Here is a 21,071-nt window from a genome sequence, read left to right as displayed (position 1 = left end):
CGTTCCCTATCAAAACCATCATGCTTGTTGTGAGAAGCTTATACCCGAACTTGCCCCAAATGGGACAAAATTTTCACCACGGCATGTTGATGCCGCTCCATGATAGCATGCCAGGTTTCATGAATTTCAGTCGAGTTTTGGATTTACTAGAATTTAAAAACCAGGTATCTCAACATTTTGTCGGCAATCAACAATGCACTGGTGTTTCAAATTCATTCTCATCTCTTACATGGGACCTTCAAATTCACCCAAGGACACACATGTGATTTTTCAACCAACTTTAGTGCATTGGAGCATGTGCTTGTAGTTCAAATTTGAATTATGCACATAAAATGCCTAGAAAACCCAGTTAATGTATAAAAAAGGCCAAATGAACCCCGAAATATTCATTCCCATTTCTTCCATGGGACCTAAGCATGCACTGCAGGACACAGATTTGAGTTTTCAACCAATTTGTATGCACCGGAGCATGTGCACGTAGTTTAATTTTGAATTGTGCACCTGAAATGGCTAGAAAACTAGTTCAATGTATGAAATGTCCAAACGAACCCTGAATAATTTCAATTCTTTTACGACACACATACAGTTGCATGTTCACTACAGATAAAAGGTCTAGGAATTCAAACACCGTCCATTGCGGCTGTGACCCCATTTTGTAATTCAAATCAAGTAGATCCCACATAGTTTATTCTCACCAACCGTGTGAGATGTAGTACAAAATATTTTGGAGCACCGTTGGTGTATAGTACACCTATGGCTTACGCAAGAAGGTGCGTCGGCTACAGTCCACAGCCGGCATGTCAACCACACTAGCTCGCTCCCCCAAAACTCCCGCCTCTCCATCCCTCTCTGCTTCAGTCCCTTGATTCAAATTTTCAGTAGCCCCGGCATTTTACTCCCGCCTCTGCATCTCTCCTAATCTCAAAAATATCTGCTCGCCCTTGATCCAAATTTTCAGTAGCCCCACCTTGTTACTCCCGCATAGTAAAATTTTCAGTTGCCGCATTATTTCCTCAAACACAACCTCCGCTCACACAGACACACACAAGCCTCGAAACCATTGGTAGGTCGCCGCCATCATCAGCGCCTCCATCCTCAACCTCTGCCTGTGTGCCGGGGAGCTTGAGTAGCCAATGGCCAAAAAGTGGTTTATCGCGGCCTTTTCGCCCGACGCCGGTGAGGTGGCCGCCGAGGTGTCCCCGTCGTCCTCCACAGGCCCGATCCGCCGTCGCCAGAACCCCAATCCGCCCGCCGCCGCGCCCCTACGCCGGTTTGAGGACTTCCCCGTCCTCCCCCGGACCCGACAGCCGATGAAGTCCTACCTCGGGGTCTGGCAGCAGCGGTGGGGGACGTGGGTCGCCGAGATTACAGATCGAGAGACCCACACCCGCCAGTGGCTCGGTAGCTTCCACACGGCCGAGCTCGCGGCCATGGAGTACGACCGGTGGCAGGTCCGCTACCACGGCGCGGCGGCTAGGCTCAATTTCCCCTTCGGCACACGTCCGGTCCACCTCATTCCACCGGAGCCAGGGGTGATGAGCTCGGCTATGGCGCGGGAGGACCGCGAGGCGTGGGAGCGTCTCGAGGCCGAGCCGCCGACGAGGCCTACATGCAAGAGCTCTGCCGGTAGCACCCGGAGCTCATGGAGGCGGAGCGGGTGATCTTTGCCGACGCGAAGGGCGGCGAGGTTATCGCACTCTCCTCTGATGACGAGGTCGAAGGCGGCGAGGACGGCGGCGCGGAGGGCGGCGAGGTTATCGCGCTCTCCTCTGATGACGAGGTCGAAGGCGGCGGCGACGGCGGCGCGGAGGGCGTCGAGGTGGGCCCCGAGGACGAGGAGATCGACGTCGACGAGTGGAGGAGTGCCTTCCCCAACAACCCCGACGACGGTACTGGCCCGGACCCAGCTCGCGGCACACCGTACATGACGAGGAAGGATTGGCTTGACCTCTACTTCGACCGAAATTAGTTTAGCTTAGTTTAAATTTATGTTTTATATTCGATTATGCAAAACTGTCTATGTTTATGTTTGAATGCATGCTACTTTTGGTTGAACCTGCGTTGAACTTGATCAAATTGAAGTTTACAACCTTAAGTTTAGGGGATCGACTAGAAAAGGCCAAAAATTGCTGGAGTATATATATATATATATATATATATATATATATATATATCCACTAAGGGTTTTAGTCCTTTAACTTTTTAAGGATCGCCTAGAGATGTTCTTATGACTTGTTTATTTCAGTTCTTCATAATGTGATGCTCTATATGTGCAACTATTTGCTGTGCAGTTCAATTTCATCAATAACAGTTTCAACAATACCACTATGTATTACGATATGTGGTTGCTGTTAAGGATATTGCAGTTAACATGCCTTTTCGTTTTTCAATTCTTCTTTAGCAACATGCATTGTACTGAATAACTAAATATGCAATCCCGGGCTACATAGCAACAAGGAAGAGTGTTACCTTAATGTTCTGATGATGTCTAGATATACATGTAATAAAATCTTATATAATGGGATGGATGGAGTGTTGTACTACATCATTTTTCAATGGTTGTTTAGCTTCTAATATTAACTTGGTGCTTTTAGGTACATATATCATTGCCAAAGATCCACACTTCGACCCTTCTTGCATATGGGGCAATGATATATTCATGAACCAGCATCAAGTGAGGAAACTGATAAAGATTATTATTAAAATGGGTCAAAAGATGTCAATCGAACTATTTGTTTACACTTTATGCAAGACAACAGTGAAATGCAGGATGGTAAGTAAGAACCCTGTAGCCTTCTTTTTACTGCCCGCAATGAGTTGTGTTAGATGACAATGTCTGAATCTTTTTTCTTTTGCAGTGGATCCTAAAGCTGTTTACTCAAGATTACCTCTCAAACTACATGACTGGCGGCCGGCCATCACAAGGGGTTGGACTAGAGTCCTTCATGCCTTCTGCATCCAGGAGAGCACAATAGGGCCATTCCGCTTCACCTTGTTCAGCAATCGGAATGGCTGGCGCCTCTTTCTTTACCATCTGTAATAGTACAAGTATAGAACCCTGGTTCATCATTCTTTATTTGGTGCTTATGTAATTCTTAAACATATGTACCTATGAATCGAATAATGCATTGGTTGTTTGAACCTGATAGATATGAATAAAGCTATAGCCTACTTTCAAGTTTAAATTAGGTACAATTTTAAATAGCAGCAATTAAATTAGGGCGAAATTATGGTGTGCGGGTTATTGCAGCGCACACGGTTAATAAAGCACAGCGTGTGTGATATACATGATAATCTTACACGGTTCACGGAGAGGAAACGTGTGTAACAATGCACACAGTTGTTGTTTGCAAAGTGTGTGTCATGTCAGACACTATCACATACGGTGCGGGAAAACTAAATGTGTGTGATTATCTACCTATCGTACACGGTTTATAAACATGAATTGTTTATGATGTGCCAGGCATCGTAAATCTCCCATGCCTGGAATCTGCCTAGAATCAGCCTGGAAAGCTCCCGTGCCTAGAATCTGCCTGGTTTTAGGCAGAACCGCAAAACTCCGACTGCGATGGCAATGCGAGCACAAATGAGCAGCAAGGATGGAGCGTTTGGGATATTCGAGATATCGGAAATTGTTATATAGGGACAACTGTATGCATCAAGGCTCCCTATCCCCGACGGTTTCTGGGTCGTGTGGGAAGGACCCCTCTATCGCCCACACTGACTTGGCGATGGTTCCAAATGTTGTCGCGGAAAGGGGTTTTAAACCGTTTGTTTAGGATCGATGCGCACCATTGGAAGCCTCATCCAAAATGGTGGATTCATCACTAAATAAAGTCATGACCTCTCGAAATCCACTTTCATCATTATAATCATCATAAATAGGAGGCATGCATTCATTATAAAAAATTTGCACATCAAATCTTGGGGGACTAAAATATCATCTTCATCAAACATAGCATCCCCAAGCTTACACTACTGGAATCAGCTTCTTTGCCGTCCGCCATGGCGGACGGCAAACTTCTTTGGCGTCCGCTAGCGGACAGCAAACTGTCCGGATGAACGCCTGCCAGCAAAGGCCATCTTTGTCGTCCGCTTCTTAGAAATGGATGGCAAAGGAATACGCCGTCCGCCATCCGAGGCCAGCAGATGGCAAAGACAGCTGACGGCAGTGCGGTGGCGTGAGAGCCGTTAGGGGGTTCACGGCGATCTTTGCCGTCTGCCAGCGGACGGCAAAGAGTAAAAGATCTTTACCGTCCGCTGGCGGACGGCAAAGAGCCCAGCTAGGCAGCACTTGCAAGCTGCCATGTGTCCAGATATGTCGTCCGCCAGCAGGCGGCAAAGAGGTTTGAATCATTACCGTCTGCTGGCGGACGGCATAGCTGGTCACTTTGCCGTCCGCCAGCAGACGGCAAAATGACCAAATAGGCAGCCAGTGTTCCCAGTTTGCATAGGTGACTGCCACGTGTCCTCTTTGCCGTCTGCTAGCAGACGGCAAAGAGGCTATATATCCCATGTTTTTATTTAAATCCCATTAATTAGACATGGTTTCAAACACAGATATACATGCATACATATCCAACATATCCAACAGCATGTCCAACAACATATTTCATCCAATCCAACAACATAGTTCAACAAAGTCCAACATATCCATATATACATAACCAGAAACAAGTTTCCAACAACATATGCATATAGACATACATATCCAAACAAGTTTCCATAAACAACAAGGAAGCACCACAGGAATAGTACACTCCATGAATCCAAGCTTCCTCATGTAAAGCAAATCTGCAAATTGGGAAAGATGAAAGTTAGAAGAAGAAGAAGAAGAAGAATAAGAAGACTAGTTAGAAGAACAAGAAGAAGAAGATTTTTTTCTTCTCTTTCTTTTTCTCCTCTCCTCTTCTTTATCTTCTTCTTCTTCTAACTAAGGTAGGTAAAAATGTCATTTTATTGCTAAGCTAGGTAAAAATGCTAAGTGTAGGTCATTTTAGAGCTAAGGTAGGTAAATAGGTCATTTTGGAGCTTAGTAAGGTTATTATGTCATTTTCGAGGAAAATAAGCTAAGTCTATATCATTTTGGAGCTAACAAAGATTATCATGCCATTTTTTACCTAAGTATGTCATAAATGAACTGAATAAGCTAAGTATAGCTTATTTTTTATCTAACTTAGGTAATTATGCCATTTAGGAGGAAAATAAGCTAAGTATCCATTTGTAAAGCAAAACACTAGAGAGAACTTACCCTCATCACAACAAATGTGATGAAGATCGCAACTAAGGTAACAATTGATCCAACGGCATAATGATACCAAGCCTCATTATCAATGGCATATTTTCTAATCTTCTTAAGCTTCAGGCGCATTGCATCCATCTTCAAGCGCATTGCATTCATCCGCATCTTGTGATCATCGATGGCATCGGCAACAGACAACTCCAATGTCATCTTCTCTTCTTTAATTCTTTTAATTTTTTCTTTGAAATACTCATTTTCTTTTTCAACTAAATTTAACTTCTCGACAAGAGGGTCCGTTTCAAATTCCGGTTCACATACCTCCTAGACTAAAATATCTCTAAGTCAACTTGATGGCCATAATTTGCATAAATGCGAAACGCAACAAATAGTTATGAAAGAAAATTTACCACATCCAAATCATAAAGCGGGCGAGGGCCGACCGGGACGGAAATCAAGACCGTGGCACTATGTATAAGAAACAATCATACAAAGTAAGAAAATTATAAATACCAACTATATAAATCATACAATCATACAAATAACTATATAAATCAAGTACAACATAAAAATTTGAATACCTAATAATCATTATCCGTAATGACGTGCTCGTCATCGTCATTAATAAAAGCATCATCATCGTCACAATCGGTAATGACGTGCTCATCATCATCATTAATAAATGCATCATCATGTGGAAGGCCACCCTTACGTAATCGTTCAAGCATTGACAGGTCATCTGCAGCACTAACTACTTCTTCTTCCAGCTCTTCTTGTTCCAGCTCAGGGGTGAAGTCGGATTCACTATCGTTGTCTACTTCAATGTTCTGGGATGGAGTAGAGCGGTTCTTGTAACGTTTTCTGGAAAGACGTGTTTCTTGGAAGAATTCTCCTTCGTCATATGTGTCTTGGTTAATGTGAGGTTCATAATCCTTTTCATTGGGGGGAGGTGGTCTAACACGTGGCGGCACTTCATAAACGACGTCCCAACCACTGAGATTTGGATCACTTTGACAGGCCCATGGTAGATAGAAAACTTGGGTTGCATGTTGAGCCGTAATATAGACATCGGGAACATCCAAATGGGTGCTTTGTTTGATTTCGACTAGCCCTATATGTTCATGAGTCCTTCTAGTCTCCCTCGGCTGGAACCAATAACATCTGAAGACTACGACGTTTGGTGGGTTTTCACCATAGAATTCAAGTTCATAAATTGCTTCAACTCTTCCATAATACCCGATACCTCCTTCGCCAATAGCAGAGACAACAATTTGTAGACTTTCGGTCGGCCATAGATAGCTCTTTGCCATAGGTACGAAAGCGATACCCGTTGATGTCGTATTTGTCAAATGAACGGACCTTATAGTCAAAACCATTAGCTACTTGTCTCAATTCGGCATCCATAATCTCAGAATTAGCCTACAAGTTTAATACGAAAGGATTGTTGCATTAGTCGCAAATTAGCCAAAGAAAAAAAGGGTCTAATGGAAATTACCGTTTTTTTAACCAAGAGATGAAATCGGGAAATTCGGCTCCTTTTTTTGCCAGAAGCTCATACTCTTCGACGGAATCCTTTTGGATCACCGCTCCATACGAGAATATGGCGACATACCAACTGCATCAAAAATCCAGGAATAAGAGAAGTTCAAAGGAATTAGAAGTTGTGAGACAATGTATCGAGATCTTACTTGATGTACGGCCGCACTTCTGTTAGGTTGTTGAAGAGATACAGTGAAATGGTCCACCAATCTTCAACATCCAACCTTACTGGTTTCCAACCACCGGCTGGTGCGAGATTCCCTTTGAATAGTCTAAGGTTGGATTGACCCTTTTGAGGTTCGTCAGCATTGTACCCAGGCTTCGGATTATGCAAATGACGATTTTTGGATTCGTAGTGTGCGGTCACGAAGTTTGCCGCCTCCTCAGTGATGAATGCCTCCTCCATCGATGCTTCTATTCTACGTTTATTTTTACATTTTGCTCGAAGCGTCTTCTGCATCCTCTCAGTTGAGTAGCACCAACGATTTTGCATGGGCCCTCCCAATCGTGCCTCGGTCGGGAGATGCAAAATCAAGTGTTGCATTGGATTAAAGAAGCTTGGCGGAAAGATCTTCTCTAACTTGCAGATCAACTCCGGCGCCAACTGTTCCATTTCTTCTAGGAGGCCAGGCGATAGTTCTTTCGCACAAAGAACACGGAAGAAATAGCTCAGCTCTGCCAGTACTAGCCATTCATCCTCAGGGATGAAGCCACGCAACATCACCGGCATTATCCGCTCAATCCATATGTGCCAATCATGACTTTTAAGACCAAATATTTTCAATTTTTGAAGACTCGCTCCCCTCTTTAGATTTGCTGCATACCCATCGGGGAACATCAACTGCATTTTCACCCACAAAATAATTTCCTTCATAGCTGGCCTTCCAAGATTGAACCATGCCTTTCGCTTCGTCCAGTTGATCCCCTTTCCTTTCGGTTCTTTCATGTTTTGTAACGGTCTATCACATAGCTCCTCTTGATCGACTCTAGCCTTAGTATTATCCTTTGATTTCCCCTCTATGCCGAACAATGTACCAAAAATGGCTTCGGCGATATTCTTTTCAGTGTGCATCACGTCGATGTTGTGTGGGCAAAGGAGGTCTTTGAAGTAAGGCAGATCCCAGAAGCATGTCTTGTGAGTCCAGGCGTGTTCCTTATTATACCCCTTGAAATACCCTGGACGCTCTGGATCTGGCTCGAGAGCGTTTAACTGATCTAGGGTTGTTGGCCTGTCAACGCAGGTGGTGCAGAGTGTTTGACAACTCTACCTTTGATGAAGTTCTTCTTGTCTTTCCTGAACTTATGGCCAGGATGTAGAAACGGTCTATGCAAGTCGAAGCAACTATACTTGCGCCCTGCCGTCAGCCAACGAAACTCAAGAGCTCCCTTGCATGTGGGGCACGGGAACCTTCCATGCACACACCAGCCAACGAATAGCGCATACGCCGGCAAGTCATGCGTCGAGTACATGTACCAGGCACGCATTATGAAGTTCTGTTTGCTAAAGGCGTCGTATGTCTTGAACCCATTATCCCAAGCTTCTTGCAATTTGTCCTTAAGCGGTTGCATGTACACATTCATATTCTTCCCCGGATAGTTGGGCCCTGGAATTATCAACGTCAGGAAAATATTCTTTTGTTGCATAATCTGCCCGGGGGAGATTGACTGGAATGACAAACACGGGCCAACAACTGTATGGGGCTGCCATCTGACCAAACACACTGAACCCATCTGTGCCGATGGCGACTCGAGGATGCCTTGGATCTGCCGTTTTTTCCTTATGTAATGCATCGAAGCGCTTCCATGCTTCACCATCCGATGTGTGCACCATCATCACATTCCCATATGCATCTAGTTCGGTTCTTTTGCCCGTTCTGTGCCATGTCATCTGTCTGGCCGTCTCTTCGACCATGAAAAGACGTTGAAGTCTTGGTACGATTGGCATATACCGAAGAACATTAACGGGTATTTTGGTCTGCGTCTTCTCACCCATACCGTTGTCTACCACAACATACCTGGAGGAATTGCAAATGGGACAATAGTTCAAGTCCTTATACTGAAGCCTAAATAAAACACATCCTTTCTCACTGGCATGTATCTTCTCATAGGGCATCTTAAGAGCACGGAGGATTTTGTCTGACTGGTACAGGTTTGGAGGTAGCACATGGCCTTTGGGTAGAAATCGTCATAATACTGTCATCATCGCGTCGTAGCATTCTCTGCCCAAGTTGAATTGAGCCTTCAAAGCCATTATTTATGAGATGGCATCCAGCTGACAAAGCTCAATGTGCTCCTGGAGAGGACGTTTTGAGGACTCCAACATTTCAGTGAAGGCCTTTGCAGATTCCTCCATATCCTTGTCCGAGTCCCAAGCATCGTCAAAGTCTTGCACCATGTCTGCGGTCCCGGTACCATGCTCTTCGGTGCGACGACGAACCTCGGCTCTGGCACGTTGGGCAGACTCACCATGTAATGTCCAGACCGTGTAACCAGGCGTAAAACCAAACTTCTGCAAGTCTTTACTCATTTCAAGCTCGTCCCTCTTTTTATAGTTGTCGCAACGGGCACAGGGGCACCAGCTAAATTCCTGGCCATTTGCAAATGCGGCTCTAACAAACCCCTTGGTTTTTGTTAACCATTCCTTGGTCCAAACTTTCTGACTAGTGTAACCGGTGTACATCCATGCACGATCACTCATATTGACTTCCTACTGGACACACAAGAAATATATACATAATTAAGCAAACCATATCCATCAGTTAATGGAGTTTGTTAGTTTTATTACGTCCATGCAACCTACACGCTAATAGGTAAAGATAGGTCCTAATCCCACCCGAGTATGTGTAGATCGGGTTCATTTTCCCATGCTCTGCTCCGGATCCGACGCAAAATTTCGGCAGCACCTCCCCGCTGTTCTCCTGATACACGTCTCGGCAATAAGCAGAGAGAATGTGTACCCAGAGAACAACAGGGAGGCACTGACGAAATTCTGCATCGGATCCGGAGCTGAGCATATGGGAAAACGAACCTAATCTACACATACTCGGGCTGTCCATGGATAATGTTGGACAATTCAAAAGAATCACGATTATAAATATGTAAATGCATGCATATTTATATATGTTACCCTTTCGAACGGGAGACGCATAGTGGTTACGCATACTGATGATTGACACCTATAGCTAGCAAGTTTCATCGGCACGAAGACCGGAACAAAGCAAATGAAGGGGGAGGAGGAGATGTCATTTGTGCTCACCAACGAACGCAGGGGCGGAGCTCGTCGAACACTAGACCCTTGCAGCGACGAAATACCTGCATATTTAAATCGAAAGATGAGTAACATAGCAAGTATTCGACACCGACGGCCACATGTACCTCGCACTGACGATACTTGCTATTTACAGTACCATCGACACCGAGGAACCCTCTAACCCGCTCGTCCCCAGGTAAACTAAATAGCAACTACCATCGGTGCAAGGTACATGAGGCGGTCGGCGTTGAACACTAGATCCACATCCCACAAGTGAAGCCGGCGCCCGGCGTCCCGCAATAATAGTTCTGGTGGCCGATGACGGTCAAACACCTTGGCGAATTTGTCTGGCAGCCTCTACGATGAGGATTAAAGCCAAGTTTTGAAATTTCAAACAACCAAACCGACTTGAGTCAGTTTGGGTGTTTCAAGTTTCAACACTTAGCTTTCAATCGTCATCTCTGAGGCTGCCAGGCAAATTCACAATGGTGTTCGACCGCCATCGACGCCGAGAACTATTGCTTTGGGATGCCGGACGTCGGCGTCACTTGTGGGACGTGGATGTAGTATTCGACACCGACGGCCACATGTACCTCGCACCGACGATACTTGCTATTTAGGGTTCCATCGACACCGAGGAACTCCCTAACCCGCTCGTCCCCGGGCGCCCTCTTTTCCTACTTCTTTTTTTCATCTTCAACTTCTACTTCTTTTTTTCATCTTCTTCCTCTTCTACTACTTATTGTTCTTTTTTCTTCTTCTTCTTCTTCTTCCTCTTCTTTTTTTTCTTTTTTTCAGCTTTCTTGATTATTCTTAAAAACAGGAAAAAAACCTAAACAAAACTATAAACTTAATGTAACCTAAAATAAACTAAATTAACCTAAACTAAACTAAATAAACTAAACTAACCTAAACTAAACAAATGTAAACTAAATCTAAAAGAAAAAAAGAAAAAACTCACCACGATGAGGGGCGGGGCGGCGGCGGAGCAGGGCCGGGCGGTGCGGCCGGGTGGTGCGGTGCGGCCGGGCGGCGGCTGCTGACGGGGGCGGGGCGGTGCGGGGCGGCCGGCGACTCAGGACAGGGGCGGCGCGGCCGGGCGGGCGGGGCGGGCAGGGCGTAGCGGCCGCCGACGATGGCTTGTCTGGGCGGCGAAGGCTCGGGACGGGCGGGGAGGGGCGGCCGACGACGTGGGTGGCGCGGGGCGGGGGCGTCTCAGGCGCGGTCGGGCGGGCGGGCCGCGGCCGGCGGCAGCGGCTCGGCTGGGCGGGGCGGGCGTGGCGCGGCAGGGGTGAGGGGTCGGGGCGGCTCAGGCGGGGAGAGAGAGGGAATGGATAGATCGGGCGCGGGCGCGGCCCCTTATCTGCTAGGTCACAGCTCTTTGCGGGGGGAAACGGACGAACTAACGGCCATCTTCTTTGCCGTCCGTTGACGGACGACAAAGATGTTTTGCCGTCAGCCAGCAGACGGTAAAGAAGATGGCCGTTAGGTCGCCCTCGTACGCCCGCCACCCACCCTCTTTGCCGTCAGCTAGCGGACGACAAAGATATGCTGATGGCAAAGCCATCCGTTGCCGTCCGCTGCCTCTTTGCCGTCAGTTTTCTGGTGGCTGATGGCAAAGCCTTTCTTTGCCGTCCGCTAGCTAACGGCAAAGAAGAGGCAGACGGCAAACAAGTGGATTCCAGTAGTGTTATGGCTTTTCCTATCATTAGCATCATGGATATTCAAAGAATTCATACTAACAACATTGCAATCATGCTCATCATTTATACCAAACATTCTATTGAATTCTTCTTCTATCAATTGAGCACAATTTTCCTTTCCATCATTTTCACGAAATACATTATAAAAATGAATAATATGATGCAACCTCAATTCCATTTTTTGTAGTTTTGTTTATAAACTAAACTAGTGATAAAACAAGAAACTAAAAGATTCAATTCCAAGATCTAAAGATATACCTTCATGCACTCACCACCCTGGCGACGGCGCCAGAAATGTAGCGACCCGACCTCAAACGGTCAAGCCTCTATGTATCTGTGCCATCCCTAGATCAGTATGCTGGCAGACACAGTACATCAATGTATATATCAAAGTACAATCACATGTATAAATAACGTAAAACTGATATATACCTTGTATGTCTCAGCGGAAACAAACAATCGGGTGAAGTCCCATCAACACCATCGGCAGGTTGAGTGTAGACCATAACCCTGTATTGTAACTCTTACTCATTGAAGAAATATCCGCAACATGATACGTTGCAGCCATGTAGGTCAGTACATTGAATGTACCAGCAAGATCACTGTAAGAAAACCAGATGATAAAACTATGCTATATGCAATATGGCTTTGTGGCTCTCTATCTGAGTTTTGTTTGTGTAAAAGCTAGTTTTATTTTCCCTACATCAAAGGAATATCAGGATTCTGTACTATGGAGCTTTCTATCATGACATGGTTCCGCCAACCGAGGTCTCATAACCCAAAACATCATAAGTTGCCCACAATTAAGTTATCAGTCCGGTGTTGAGAGTTCCGAGATAGATCCAAGTCTAGATGCTCAAATTGTCAGTAATGAGGGACACGGCTAATCAATTAGGTTTTAACCCTCTACAAAGGTTTGTACACTTTACACGCAAGATTCGATCCCTCTTTTTACATTCTCGCACTTCAGGGTGTTTGAGAACAACACGACCGAAACATGGTCTTCCGAAGAGTTCCCCTGACCACTGTCCGGTGCTCATCCAATCCTACCGTAGTTCTACATCTGCTAGCACCGTCCCAGCCAGATTCACAACTAAGGTCAACCAAGCCAGAGCCCATAATGACTTGCGGTTGCACAGGTAAGCTTCCGGGCATGAAGTATTCTTCTGTCTCTTTGAGTCTGGGTGAAGCTTTCCGCAAGATGTCATGGCGCTTCTCCATGCATCCCGGGTCATCCACTGGTTGCTCCAGGGTGCCCATCTAAACCATCCTTCACCCAGTAGTGTGTATTTAATTCTTGTCTCGAGTCTTGAAGTCTTGAGGTCCTGGAGATGCAGTCCTCGCAGATGCCATCATGAAGTTGTCGTCATTGACGTAGAGTTCTCCATTCTCACACCACTCACGAACTCTCATACCAATCCCCGTCTACTAAAGCGTAGCATTAAAATAATTGACGTTCCCGGGCGTGGTAACAGGGGTGATGGGTTCCTACCTCATGCATACTACTCAACTACAAGGATTCAATATCACTACTGGAGGGATTGTTGCAAAGATAACACTAAATGCAATAAAAACATAGGTATGAAAAGCATGGTCAAAGTGAACTTGCCTGGTAAGTTGATGAAGATAATAACGCTCTAAAAAATAACTTGATACTATCCGTCACTCCGATGTAAATCTATTAAGTCAACATAGCATTCATATAAGCAAACATCCTAGCAAACAATTCTATCAATCATATTAACACTCAATCAAAATAAAGGCAACAAAGAAATCCATAAGAAAACCAAATAGAAATCCAAAGAAAATTTCAAGGAAAACTACAAGGAAACTATAGAGTTTTTACTACAACCAACACAAAAGTAGTTTTGGACCTAATTAAACTTAACATCCAATAAAATACTAAACTAATAAATTAACAAAAAATAAATAGAGTTTTCATTAAAAATAACATAAAGTATTTTTCACAAACTTTTAGTAGCAAAAATAAACAAATAAAAAGCTTTTATAAAACTCCAACTATGACCTATACAAGTTTTCAGACAAAACTAAAGAAATAAAATAAAGGGATTTTTACATCTGTGCCCCTGGTTCCTTAGCTCTACTCATCCATCCCCATGCTCTTAACTTTTGCTCAGTTTTCCCCACTCCCTTGCCCGAAACCCTCAGAAGAGGTCACAACGGACGTCGCCGTCGGGTTAGTGCTTTGACCGTTAACTCTGACGAGCGGGGCCGCGTTGGGGGTGTAGCTGTTCGACCGTTGGGCCGTGGTTTCGTTGGGTCGTCCCTTGCATTAAACGCCTGCGCGCACCACCATGACAGAAGCCTGCTATGCATGCACCCAACAAGCCCGCCTGCATGCGTCGATGCGCCGACCGAGCCTGCATGCGCTGATGTGTGCAGCCACGATGCACTGACCGAGCTGCTTTCGTGCACGCCAGCCTCCATGGATGCAGTGACGGTCGCCGCCGCTGGTTCCTCTCTTCTCACACACTTGTCTCCTCGATTTAGAGCATCATTTTTTACGATCAGTTGCAGCCTTTTCAATCCACTCGCACCTGCACCCATTTTGCTACGACAAATAAATTCAACAAATATGTTGTGGCTGCATGCACTAGCTAGGTGGCTACATATTTGTGGCTTGTGTAAGAAAAGAAGGGTTCGTTGTGGCTGCATGCACAAGGTGGTTACAACAAAGCGAGCTCTCTAAGAAAACAATCAACATACATGTAGATAGGGCCAACAAGCCCATAGCACGATCACATAGTTGAAACTAGGAAGAACTTCATAATAGAATAGATAGAAAACTTAATAATAGAACTTGATAAAAGGGCCAACAAGCCCATAGCATCTCTCACATAGTTCAATGGGATTACAACTTAACATAACATAGACTCAAAAAAAGAAAAATGGATAGAGGGTTTAGAACCCTAGACGCCGCCTTCTCCACCTCACTCCTCCTCCGGGCGCCCTTCACTGCTCCTTCGGGGCGTTGTCGATGGGGTAAGGAAGAGTGTGCATGCGGGACACGGTGGGGAAGATGTTGGTGTACTCCGTGAACATGTTGTGGGTGGTGAAAGCGATGAACTCGCAGCCACACCAAAACACCCGGCCGACGAGGTAGAAGGCGTCGAATGTGTTGGTGAAGTGGGCAAGGAGAGCAACCACCACCCCGTTTTGGATGACCTCCTCGACACGAAACATCCTTGGAGATCCCGTGGGAGGTGGTGGTAGCTGGACGCGAGGAAGAACTCGGTGAAGTTCCTTGCGGTCCTCCACCTTGATATTGCCCACACATGTAGTGTGTGCTCAACGTACACGCCAGGAGGGTAGAGCCTCTCCGGCACGGTGGGTGGGAAGTGGTAGGTTGGTCCGGTGAACTGCATGGCTGAGGATGTGCTAGAAGAAGGAGAAGTGGTCGAAGAGCAAGAAAGGAAGATGGTAGAGAGGATGGGAGATGGATGAGGGATGGCAGAGGCAGAGGGTGGCTTAAATAGTCGTAGTGCTATGTGTTATTTGGCCTTGGCAATAACGGGTTTGATACATCTCCAACGTATCTATAATTTTTGATTGCTCCATGCTATATTATCTACTGTTTTGGACATTATTGGGCTTTATTATTCACTTTTATATTATTTTTGGGACAAACCTATTAACCGGAGGGTCGGCCTAGAATTGCTGTTTTTTACCTATTTTAGAGTTTCGCAGAAAAGGAATATCAAACGGAGTCCAAACGGAATGAAACCTTCGGGAACGTGATTTTTAGGAAGATTATGATCCAGGAGACTTGGACCCTATGTCAAGAAACAAAGGAGGAGGCCACGAGGTAGGGGGGTGCCCCTACCCCCCCTGGGCGCGCCCTCCACCCTCGTGGGCCCCCTGTTGCTCCACCGACGTACTCCTTCCACCTATATATACCTACGTACCCCCAAACGATCAGATACGGAGCCAAAAACCTAATTCCACCGCCGCAACCTTCTGTACCCACGAGATCCCATCTTGGGGCCTGTTCCGGAGCTCCGCTGGAGGGGGCATCCATCACGGAGGGCTTCTACATCAACACCATAACCTCTCCGATGAAGTGTGAGTAGTTTACTTCAGACCTTCGGGTCCATAGTTAATAGCTAGATGGCTTCTTCTCTCTTTTTGGATCTCAATACAATGTTCTCCCCCTCTCTCGTGGAGATCTATTCGATGTAATCTTATTTTTGCGGTGTGTTTGTTGAGACCGATGAATTGTGGGTTTATGATCAAGTTTATCTATCAACAATATTTGAATCTTCTCTGAATTCTTTTATATATGATTGGTTATCTTTGCAAGTCTCTTCGAATTATCAGTTTGGTTTGGCCTACTAGATTGATCTTTCTTGCAATGGGAGAAGTGCTTAGCTTTGGGTTCAATCTTGCGGTGTCCTTTCCCAGTGATACTAGGGGCATCAAGGCACGTATTGTATTGTTGCCATCGAGGATAATAAGATGGGTTTTTTATCATATTGCATGAATTTATCCCTCTACATCATGTCATCTTGCTTAAGGCATTACTTTGTTTTCATGAACTTAATACTCTAGATGCATGCTGGATAGCGGTCGATGTGTGGAGTAATAGTTGTAGATGCAGGCAGGAGTCGGTCTACTTGTCTCGGACGTGATGCCTATATACATGATCATACCTAGATATTCTCATAACTATGCTCAATTCTGTCAATTGCTCAACAGTAATCCGTTCACCCACCGTAAAATACTTATGCTCTTGAAAGAAGCCACTAGTGAAATCTATGGCCCCCGGGTCTATCTTCATCATATTAATCTTCCAACACTTAGTTATTTCCTTTGCTTTTACTTTGCTTTTATTTTACTTTGCATCTTTATCATAAAAATACCAAAAATATTATCCTATCATATCTATCAGATCTCACTCTCGTAAGTGACCGTGAAGGGATTGACAACCCCTTATCGTGTTGGTTGCGAGGATTTATTTGTTTTGTGTAGGTACGAGGGACTCGCGCGTAGCCTCCTACTGGATTGATACCTTGGTTCTCAAAAACTGAGGGAAATACTTACGCTACTTTGCTACATCACCCTTTCCTCTTCAAGGGAAAGCCAACGCAGTGCTCAAGAGGTAGCAAGAAGGATTTCTGGCGCCGTTGCCGGGGAGGTCTACGCAAAAGTCAACATACCAAGTACCCATCACAAACCCTTATCTCCCGCATTACATTATTTGCCATTTGCCTCTCGTTTTCCTCTCCCCCACTTCATCCTTGCCGTTTTATTCACCCTCTCTTTTCCGCTTGCCTCTTTTTGCCCGTCTTTTGTTTGCTCGTGTGTTGGATTGCTTGTTTGTCACGATGGCTCAAGATAATACCAAATTATGTGACTTTAGCAATACCAACAATAATGATTTCCTTAGCACTCCGATTGCTCTTATTACCGATACTGAATCTTGTGAAATCAATGCTGCTTTGTTGAATCTTGTCATGAAAGATCAATTCGCCGGCCTTCCTAGTGAAGATGCCGCTACACATCTAAATAGCTTCATTGATTTGTGTGATATGCAAATGAAGAAAGATGTTGATAATGATATTGTTAAATTGAAGCTATTTCCTTTTTCACTTAGAGATCGTGCTAAAGCTTGGTTTTCGTCTTTACCTAAAAATAGTATTGATTCTTGGAACAAGTGCAAAGATGCTTTTATCTCTAAGTATTTTCCTCCCGCTAAGATCATCTCTCTTAGAAACGATATTATGAATTTTAAGCAACTTGATCATGAACATGTTGCACAAGCTTGGGAGAGGATGAAATTAATGATACGTAATTGCCCTACTAATGGTTTGAATTTGTGGATGATTATACAAAAAATTTATGCTGGATTGAATTTTGCTTCTAGAAATCTTTTAGATTCGGCCGCGGGAGGCACTTTTATGGAAATCACTTTAGGAGAGCTACTAAACTCCTAGATAATATTATGGTTAATTATTCTCAATGGCACACTGAAAGATCTACTAATAAAAAAGTGCATGCGATAGAAGAAATTAATGTTTTGAGTGGAAAGATGAATGAACTTATGAAGTTATTTGCTACTAAGAGTGTTTCTTCTGATCCCAATGATATGCCTTTGTCTACTTTGATTGACAATAATAATGAATCTATTGGTGTGAATTTTGTTGGTAGGAATAATTTTGGTAACAACGCGTATAGAGGAAATTTTAATCCTAGGCCTTATCCTAGCAATTCCTCTAATAATTTTGGTAATTCCTACAAAAACTCTTATGGAAATTTTAATAAGATGCCCTCTGAATTTGAGACTAGTGTTAAAGAGTTTATGAATTCACAAAAGAATTTCAATGCTTTGCTTGAAGAGAAATTGCTTAAAGTTGATGAATTGGCTAGGAACGTTGATAGAATTTCTCTTGATGTTGATTCTTTAAAACTTAGATCTATCTCAAAGCCATGAGAATTTCCATTGATGAGTGCAAAGAAAGAACCGCTAGGATGCGTGCTAAGAAAGATTGCTTTATAAAAGCGTGTTCTTCAAATTTCTATGAAAATAAAGATGAAGATCTAAAAGTTATTGATGAGTCCCCTATTAAATCTTTGTTTTGCAATATGAATCTTGATAATGATGGGACTGAATATGATCCACCTTTACTTAGAAGGCGTTCCAAAAATTCGGAGTTTTTAGATCTTGATGCTAAAATTGATAAAAGTGCGATTGAAGAAATCAAAACCCTAGATGTTAAACCCACTATTTTGGATTTCAAGGAATTTAATTATGAAAATTTCTCTTTGATAGATTGTATTTCCTTGTTGCAATCCGTGCTAAATTCTCCTCATGCTTATAGCCAAAATAAAGCTTTTACCAAACATATCGTTGATGCCTTGATGCAATCTTATGAAGGAAAACTTGAGTTGGAAGTTTCTATCCCTAGAAAACTTTATGATGAGTGGGAACCTACTATTAAAATTAAGATTAAGGATCATGAGTTCTATGCTTTATGTGATTTGGGTGCTAGTGTTTCCACTATTCCCAAAACTTTGTGCGATTTGCTAGATTTCCGTGATTTTGATGATTGCTCTCTAAACTTGCACCTTGCGGATTATACTATTAAGAAACCTATGGGAAGAATTAATGATGTTCTTATTGTTGGAAATAGGAATTATGTGCCCGTAGATTTTATCGTTCCCGATATAGATTTCAATCCTTCATGTCCTATTATTCTTGGTAGACCTTTCCTCAGAACGATTGGTGCAATTATTGATATGAAGGAAGGGAATATTAGATTACAATTTCCATTAAATAAAGGCATGGAACACTTCCCTAGGAAGAAAATAAAATTACCATATGAATCTATCATGAGAGCTACTTATAGATTGCCTACCAAAGATGGCAATACCTAGATCTATCCTTGCTTTTATGCCTAGCTAGGGGCGTTAAACGATAGCGCTTGTTGGGAGGCAACCCAATTTTATTTTTTGTTTTTTGTTTTTGCTTCTGTTTAGGAATAAATATTTGATCTAGCCTCTGGTTAGATGTGTTTTTATGTTTTAATTAGTGTTTGTGCCAAGTTAAACCTATAGGATCTTCTTGGATGATGGTTATTTGATCTTGCTGTAATTTCCAGAAACTTTCTGTTCACGAAAACAATTGTTAAAAATCACCAGAACGTGATAAAATAGTGATTCCAATTGATGCTGATCAATAAACAAATTGTCTAGGTCTTCCTATTTTGGCTGAGTTTTTGGAGTTCCAGAAGTTTGCGTTAGTTACAGATTACTACAGACTGTTCTGTTTTTGACAGATTCTATTTTTCGTGTGTTGTTTGCTTATTTTGATGAATCTATGGCTAGTAAAATAGTTTACAAACCATAGAGAAGTTGGAATACAGTAGGTTTAACACCAATATAAATAAAGAATGAGTTAATTACAGTACCTTGAAGTGGTCTTTTGTTTTCTCTCGCTAACGGAGCTCACGAGATTTTCTGTTGAGTTTTGTGTTGTGAAGTTTTCAAGTTTTGGGTGAAAGATTTTGATGGATTATGGAACAAGGAGTAGCAAGAGCCTAAGCTTGGGGATTCCCATGGCACCCCCAAGATAATATAAGGACACCATAAAGCCAAAGCTTGGGGATGCCCCGGAAGGCATCCCCTCTTTCGTCTACTTCCATCGGTAACTTTACTTGGAGCTATATTTTTATTCACCACATGATATGTGTTTTGCTTGGAGCGTCTTGTATATTTGAGTCTTTGCTTTTTAGTTTACCACAATCATCCTTGCTGTACACACCCTTTGAGAGAGCCATACATGATTTGGAATTTGTTAGAATACTCTATGTGCTTCGCTTATATCTTTTGAGCTATATAGTTTTGCTCTAGTGCTTCACTTATATCTTTTAGAGCACGGTGGTGGATTTGTTTTATAAAAACTATTGATCTCTCATGCTTCACTTAGATTATTTTGAGAGTCTTAAATAGCATGGTAATTGTTTAAATAATCCTAATATGCTTGGTATTCAAGAATAGTAAGAATTCTTATGAGTGTGTTGAATACTATGAGAAGTTTGATGCTTGATAATTGTTTTGAGATATGAAGATGGTGATATTAGAGTCATGCTAGTTGAGTAGTTGTGAATTTGATAAATACTTGTGTTAAATTTTGTGATTCCCGTAGCATGCACGTATGGTGAACCGTTATGTGATGAAGTCGGAGCATGATTTATTTATTGATTGTCTTCCTTATGAGTGGCGGTCGGGGACGAGCGATGGTCTTTTCCTACCAATCTATCCCCCTAGGAGCATGCGCGTAATACTTTCCTTTGATAACTTGTAGATTTTTGCAATAAGTATATGAGGTCTTTATGACTAATGTTGAGTCCATGGAATATACGCACTTTCTACCTTCCACCATTGCTAGCCTCTCTAATACCGCGCACTTTTCGCCGGTATCACACACCCACCATAAACCTTCCTCAAAACAGCCACCATACCTACCTATCATGGCATTTCCATAGCCATTCCAATATATATTGCCATGCAAATTTCCACCGTTCCGTTTATTATGACACGCTCCATCATTGTCATATTGCTTTGCATGATCATGTAGTTGACATCGTATTTGTGGCAAAGCCACCGTTCATGATTCTTTCATACATGTCACTCTTGATTCATTGCATATCCTGGTACACCGCCGGAGGCATTCATATAGAGTCATATTTTGTTCTAAGTATCGAGTTGTAATTGTTGAGTTGTAAGAAAATAAAAGTGTGATGATCTTCATTTTTAGAGCATTGTCCCAAGTGAGGAAAAGGATGATGGAGACTATGATTCCCCCACAAGTCGGGATGAG

This window comes from Triticum aestivum, chromosome 3D, assembly GCF_018294505.1.
Source record: "Triticum aestivum cultivar Chinese Spring chromosome 3D, IWGSC CS RefSeq v2.1, whole genome shotgun sequence".
NCBI classification, from domain to species: Eukaryota; Viridiplantae; Streptophyta; class Magnoliopsida; order Poales; family Poaceae; genus Triticum; species Triticum aestivum.
The sequence above is the reverse complement of the archived record's forward strand: the minus strand, read 5'-3'. Positions refer to the sequence as shown.